Source organism: Mytilus californianus, unplaced genomic scaffold (genome assembly GCF_021869535.1).
Source record: "Mytilus californianus isolate M0D057914Y unplaced genomic scaffold, xbMytCali1.0.p SCAF_8, whole genome shotgun sequence".
NCBI lineage: Eukaryota > Metazoa > Mollusca > Bivalvia > Mytilida > Mytilidae > Mytilus > Mytilus californianus.
Window position 1 is genome coordinate 23985476 of NW_026262734.1, and position 7593 is coordinate 23993068.

At 32.4% G+C, this 7593-nt stretch overlaps 1 long non-coding RNA gene across 1 annotated transcript; it reads right to left on the reverse strand.

Annotated features, from left to right (window-relative positions):
• Positions 1-534: 534 nt before the first annotated feature.
• Positions 535-5953, reverse strand: LOC127712567 (uncharacterized). The gene is made up of 4 exons (XR_007987160.1): positions 5845-5953; positions 5193-5295; positions 2358-2500; positions 535-784 (listed from the first exon to the last, which is right to left on the reverse strand). It is a non-coding gene; the product is annotated as an uncharacterized LOC127712567 (long non-coding RNA).
• Positions 5954-7593: the final 1640 nt, after the last annotated feature.

Sequence of the window (7593 nt, forward strand, 5' to 3'; positions counted from 1 at the left end):
ATTATAATTATAAATTTACTGTTTACAAAAAATAGTATTTTTCTAAATAATAAGGATTTTCTACCTCAGGAATAGATTACCTTAGGTATATTTGGCAAAACCTTTAGGAAATTTGGGACTTAAATGGTCTTCAACTTCGTTTATTATTTGGCCTTTTAAATTTTTTTTATTTGAGCGTCGCTGATGGGTCTTTTGTAGGCGAAACGCGTACAAAATTTTAATCCTGGTATCTATGATGAGTTTATTTATAAACATGTGAATGTATTTTAATGTGGACGTGATATGCATGTAGTTGTCAGGCCATCTTTGTTAGAACGTTCGCCTTGTGTGTATAAATGTTGCGAGTATATTGGATTTGAATTGTGATATTAACTCGATGTTATATTTAAATGGGACATCGATTGATGTTGCACAGGTAGCAAATACCGCTGTGAGTCAATTGAAAGCAAAGTACAAATATTCGCAGGGTATACTTTTTTTTATATCTTTGTAAGACGAGATTCAGAAAAATGATAAAACTTGTAGAACAACATGTTCATCAAATAAACATATATATTCTGTAGAATTGGCATTAAAAGATCCACACAATGCTTATTATCAAGTTTATTTTTTGACATTCTTGAAATCATGGACAGTCGACGTTTTTCCAGCCACACACACTTCCCGTTCTCTTGCATAATCCCTTTTTACGATAACAATCAGTGTCAGTGTTCAATCCTGAGGGAAGCTTACAACCTTTACTTGGGTCAAATTTTCCAGGTTCGTGCCTAGGATTTACAATTTCCTAAATAAGAGAAATAATGATATTTGCATGAAATAAAAAAAATTATCTCACAATTTTTTATGTACTACAACTTGTTTAAAAGGCCTCTAACTATCGCTTAAACTATTACATCTACTGTGCTTTTCATACAGACAATCACAAATCATAAGTCGAAGAAAAACCGACAATACCATGCAAAAAAAAACCCACAACACAACATAGCAAAATAAAAACTGAACAGTACGCACCCCATCATAAATAGGAATGAACTCAGGTGCTGAAGAACTGTAAGCAGATTCCGCTCGCTGTGTGACATGCGTCTGGTTGCTCATGTCAAGCCCTTATTCGCTGATAAGTCTAACTTCCGTTTACCTTTTTTTACAATGCAAAACATAATGCCTGATGGTTAAAGCGTATAAGTTTTAGTAACTGGTACGCTTCCGTTGTTTGGTGGTAGTATGTTGCGTAGACGAAACACATGGCTATTGAGGAATATGCTCTCAGGTTCGATCCTTTCATGAGGCATTAGTTTTTAATAAGTAAGTAACTTATAGGTAATAATTTAATTTCAAATGGCAGTGTGTTCTAGTAAACTTCAGTTAGAACAATAGACTGACGTCAGACAAACGGATAAAACATTAAATAACTGCCATATTTCGGACTTGGTATAAGCATTTTCCGAAGAAAATAAGGTTAAACCTGTGTTTTTTAGCTAGCTAAACCTTCCCAATAAAGTAACTTTATTACAAAAAACTTGATTCACAGCGTAAGTATGAAGAATTAATTTATTCGTTTATTAAACAAAATAATAAAATTTGGTCCAAGTTAAATCCTCTTAACTCAAACCGACGTGAAGGATTTTTAGGATAATACAAAACCGAAATTTTCTTCATCAAAAAAGGACCTTTAAAGTAATAGCTGGTTAAATATTGAACCGGGAATTTGAAAATTGTAAAGAGAAATATATAACGTTGAAAATAACATACTTGCTTTTCATTAGATATGATACCCATGGTATATATCACCTTAGCTGTATTTCGTTTTTTTTTTTAAATTTGGGTCCTCAATGTTCTTCAGCTTCTTATTTTATTTGGCTTATTGTATTTTTTTATTCGAGCGTCACTGATGAGTCTTTTGTAGCCGGAACTTTGATATTGACGCTAAGTGAATTTTACGAAAAAGTTGATAATTTTAACATTATATCTTTTAATTGTCTTAAAAATCAAAAGCATTAAGTCATAATAAAATCAAAAGTATGTTAAGTTATTAAAGGCTAAGGTAACATTTTACAAATTCATTAACTTATTCTATTAAAAATAAAATAACAAAAATACCGAACTCCAAGGAAAATTCAAAACAGAAAGTCCCTTATCAAATGGCAAAATCAAAAGCTCAAACACATAAAACGAATGGAAAACAACTGTCATATTCCTGACTTGGTACAGGCATTTCCTTATGTAGAACATGGTGGATTAAACTGGTTTTATAGCTAGCTAAACCTTTCACTATATGCGATAACTGTTTACGAGTCTTAGGACAATTTTCAATATACTAGAAAGTACAATTCGGAATCTAAAAAAAGTATTGTACTTACTTTACAATCACAGTTTTGTCTGTATGAATCAGAACCACCACTGAAAAAGTACATCATCAACTCAAATGTAACATCAGCGTCCTTATAAATGAAGTTTCCACATGTCAAGGTAGATATCGTTCCTGTTTTTTTATCCCTGTGACCTGAAATAATTTTTTGTTTTTGTTTATACTACTGTAACATTTTATGCTGTTTAATTAATGTATTCATCCGTTTCTTGTGTAGAAACATTTGCTTGTAAAATCAGTTCATACTTATAGAAAATACATTTGTATAATTGATCTGCTACCAATTAATATGACTATTAATATATCTGTTTTCATTCAAAGTACTTTTTTGTTCTTATACCATGCCATTTACATGTTATAAAATCTGTTCCCCTGAAATGTTTAAAGTAGAATTACAAAAATACCGAACTGCATGACATTGAAATTGTATGAAAATATAAATAACACTTTATAACTATGATACGTCCCTAGAAGGGCCTTCATCAGAAACTCTCAAACCCAAAATAATGACAGCCAATGATGTATAAGTACTTGAACACGTGAGTAGTTATATGACCAGAAGGGATAAAAGAAAGAGTAGCAAAATACATCTAATCCAACTTAAGGATGTTCGCTACTCTGTTTTAAAATAACAAGCTTTTTAAAAGACTGTTATAAAATGATAGTATATAAATGAACGAACAATAAATGCAGAAACTAGACGCTCTAAAGAGCCTGTGTCGCTCACCTTGGTCTATGTACATATTAAACAAAGGACACAGATGGATTCATGACAAAACTGTGTTTTGGTGATGGTGATGTGTTTGTAGATCTTACTTTACTGAACATTCTTGCTGCTTACAATTATCTCTATCTATAATGAACTTGGCCCAGTAGTTACAGTGGAAAATATTTTGTAAAAATTTACAAAAATTTACAAAATTTATGAAAATTGTAAAAAATTGACTATAAAGGGCAATAACTCCTTAAGGGGTCAATTGATAATTTTGGTCATGTTTGACTTATTTGTAGATCTTACTTTGCTGTACATTATTGCTGTTTACAGTTTATCTCTATCTATAATAATATTCAAGATAATAACCAAAAGCTGCAAAATTTTCTTAAAATTACCAATTCAGGGGCAGCAACCCAACAACGTGTTACCTGATTGGTCTGAAAATTTCAGGGCAGATAGATCTTGACCTAATGAACAATTTTATCCGTGTCAGATTTGCTCTAAATGCTTTGGTTTCAGAGATATGAGCCAAAAACTGCATTTTACTCTATGTGCTATTTTTTAGCCATGTCGGCCATCTTGGTTCGCGGGCGGGGTCATCGGACACATTTTTTAAACTAGATACCCTAATGATGATTGTGGACAAGTTTGGTTAAATTTGTCCTAGTAGTTTCAGAGGAGAAGATTTTTTGTAAAAGATTACAAAAATTTACGAAAAATGGTTAAAAATTGACTATAAAGGGCAATAACTCCTTTAGGGGTCAACTGACCATTTTGGTCATGTTGACTTATTTGTAGATCTTACTTTGCTGTACATTATTGCTGTTTACAGTTTATCTCTATCTATAATAATATTCAAGATAATAACCAAAAACAACAAAATTTCCTTAAAATTACCTATTCAGGGGCAGCAACCTAACAACGGGTTATCCGATTCCTCTGAAAATTTCAGGGCAGATAGATCTTGACCTGATTAACAATTTTACCCCATGTCAGATTTGCTGTAAATGCTTTGGTTTTAGAGTTATAAGCCAAAATCTACATTTTTACCCTATGTTCTATTTTTAGCCATGGTGGCCATCTTGGTTGGTTGGCGGGAGGCCGGACACATTTTTTAAACTAGATACCCTAATAATGATTGTAGCCAAGTTTGGTCAAATTTGGCCCAGTAGTTTCAGAGGAGAAGATTTTTACGGACGACGGACGCAGGACGCCGGACGACGGACGCAGGACGCCGGACGACGGACGACGGACGCCAAGTGATGAGAAAAGCTCACTTGGCCCTTTGGGCCAGGTGAGCTAAAAATGAAGGGTCCGTGTGCTTGCTTTCAAAGTATAAGCCATTGAAAATTTGGTGGGAAATGATTCTCTCTAGATTTTTCATACATTTAACATTGGCACCTTTTTTCTTTCAAAAACAATGAAAATATCACAAGGATTTTATAAGATTTTCAAATATATCTTTTTAAACTATATGTTATAAAATTTTGAAAAGAAAAGTAGGGTTTACGGGCAAAATTTTAAATGGCACTACATGGATAAAATCAGAGGATTTCGAATATCTGGCAAAAATTCAAAAACAAGAGGAGCGAACATCCTTAAAACGAATGCATTAAATATATATGCAATTTCTCAATGAAACATTTCAATGATGTTGACTCAAAATTTTAATTATTAATAATACCACATATATAACATTGATATTCAATGACGAACAGATCGAATACTTGTTCGTATGTATCATTAAAGGAACAAAATATCATATAAATTCATACAATATAAATCATTTGTAAAATTTGGATACTAATTTAACTGCAAAGGATATAGTTTCTAGAATATCACATATCAAGTACCCACAAAACATACATCAGGGATCAAGGGGCTTCTAAACTTGAATAAAAACAACCATCCAGAGTCAAATTTGGAAGAAGCATTTTTTTTTAAGAAAGAGAGAGAATTGAATTATTCTGAACTAAAAAAAATACAAACAGCTAAGAAAGACTATTTATCACTGTAGTCATGTCAGTAACAAACTAGTCACTGGGCGTATTAAACTTCTGGACTGTTTTACGAATATCTAAACCATGTTAAAGTTTTGGTGTTATTTTGTACCTGACAATAAATACTGTTCTCCTTCAGTCAATCTAGTACCACATTCCGAAGTAGAGAATGGCATCTCTATAATGATTGTTGAACCAATTTTTTCATGAACACCCTGAAACATTCAAAGTATATTTTAGCATCGATATTAAAACATTAAAAACAATACTTTTGGTCGAATAAATTGCAATTACTTTCTAGTTACAACGTAATTTCCTTTGTTATAAATAGGGGAAAAGATATAAACAAAGTATGAACCAAACGTTAATAAGACCAATTTTATACAATATACAAGTGTACACCGGATCAGCATGATGATGTCTAATTTTCCCGAATCTGGAAGATTTGAAACAAATTCGACTTCAGAAAGGCTGTTTGCACAGCAATGTGCTCATTGAACAAAACGAATTATGGCTTTTGTTTATTTGACATTCAAATTGAAATGTCAGATTGACTTAATATTTCTCTTAGACAATACCTTACATATTGATCTTCTATGTGTATTTTTCTCTAAAATAATCATTAAATGCCCTGATTATTTTACACCACCACTGTAAATAACAAGTCCATTACAAACAAAATATTCGATCTGTTCATACGAAACCTTTCTGAGTGTATGGAATTATTTTTTTGTTGATGTTGCAATATATTCTGTCAATCTTACCTTCAACGACTTAAGAAGTCTAAAGTGATATTTTATGTCAGTTCTTCCCTTAGGAAGTTCCTCTTTTGTTACTCTCCCGACCAGTACTAAAAAAAGGGATAAAACATAGCTATAACGTCACATAATCAAATCAGACACAGACACCTCTATAACCATAACATCACAAGAAAAACCCAACCTTTATATACATATTTTTTTTCTTATTGATTAAAATTTAGGCATTTACTGGACGTTATTCCTACACGATGGAGAAAATAAACCGAACTTGAAAAACCCAGCTTTCGACTCCTTTGAACAATATGTCATGTGTTGGAACACTGGTGAACACGGAAATCAATTGTATTTAGTTCCCAAAATTACTTCAGATTCTATTTTTAAACTATAAATACATCATGCTTGGGGGAAAATACATCATTTAATTTCCAAAAATCATTGGGACATAACTTTTTCCAGTTTTTTATATCATAATACGGTTCAGACCGTTGTCAATGTGGTTTGCATACTCCCAAAAGCTTTATTTTAATCATTTTAGTCGTTTTACGGGATTTGAACATCAGTAAACTACTGTCTCTTTAATTTGTGGTAATGACAAGTTTATGATACCTATTTTCGTTCTCATGACAATTAATATTTTATTTCCTTTCGACTTTAAACATTAAATACCATAACAAGGGCCCAACAAGAGCAACTTAAAACTTCTCTTGTTATGTCGGGGCTGATTGTTTCCTAGCAGAGGTACCTAGCATTTTTCAAAAATACTTATAAGTACTTTTTACTGTGCCCCATTTCAAGTGTTTCTGAAATAATTCACCATGATCACGTTTATTTTTCCAACACACTTGCGGAGGAATATATCTCAAAACTCCAAACATGCGTTGATTTTAGTTTGTGCACAATGCCGCCATTCATAAGGAGATCAAGTAAAAGACAATCTAGTTGGCTAATCTTTTATGTATTCTATTATTTCCCATGGGAAAATTTTTAAAAAGGGAATCATCAAATTGTTCTTGTAGCTTTTCACCAAATCGTAGGGGCCGTTTTTTTTGTATGTTAATTTTTTGCTTTTTTCACGATGCAATCAGGACAAGGGATTGAAATAGTGCAGTTCATGCCTCAATCGTGTATGTTTACAGGTATGTTGTGGACCTTTTTTTATTGCAATTGTCATACAGACCGCATAAATAGCTTGCCCTATTCATACAGTATTTTCTGTCAAGTAATCTGACATTTACCTCGACGTTGTCTAAGTTTCGAACTGTTCTCGTTTTTTTAAGTGGCATTATTGGTATTTTTTGGACAATATTTGTTAGATTTTGTGCTGTTCCATTAAAGACAAAGTTATTACAAACGTAACATTTATCCTTAAAAACACTGTATATTGAAAGCGATTGGAGATACTCGAGTGAAAGATTAACTTTTGTAACTTCTCAGAATTCGAATCTGTTTAAGACACAGACAATGTGGCCACGATTTGCCCACAAGAACATGACATCTTTGCTTTCTTCTTTCTGTTCTGACAATTAATACATCAGTCAATGATATTTCAGCTTTCAAATTTTTGAAGGTATGTATCATTACAACCAAAACAGAGGATCCAGAACGGTCTTTAAAAAAAGGAGAAACGGAGCTTTGTAAGATCCCTGTAAGCGAAGTGTTGACACAGGATATGCATTTCAATCAATCGGACAGATTTATGAATATGCCACTATTGGGAGAATTCGTATTAAGAATTCATGCAAAAGTATTTGG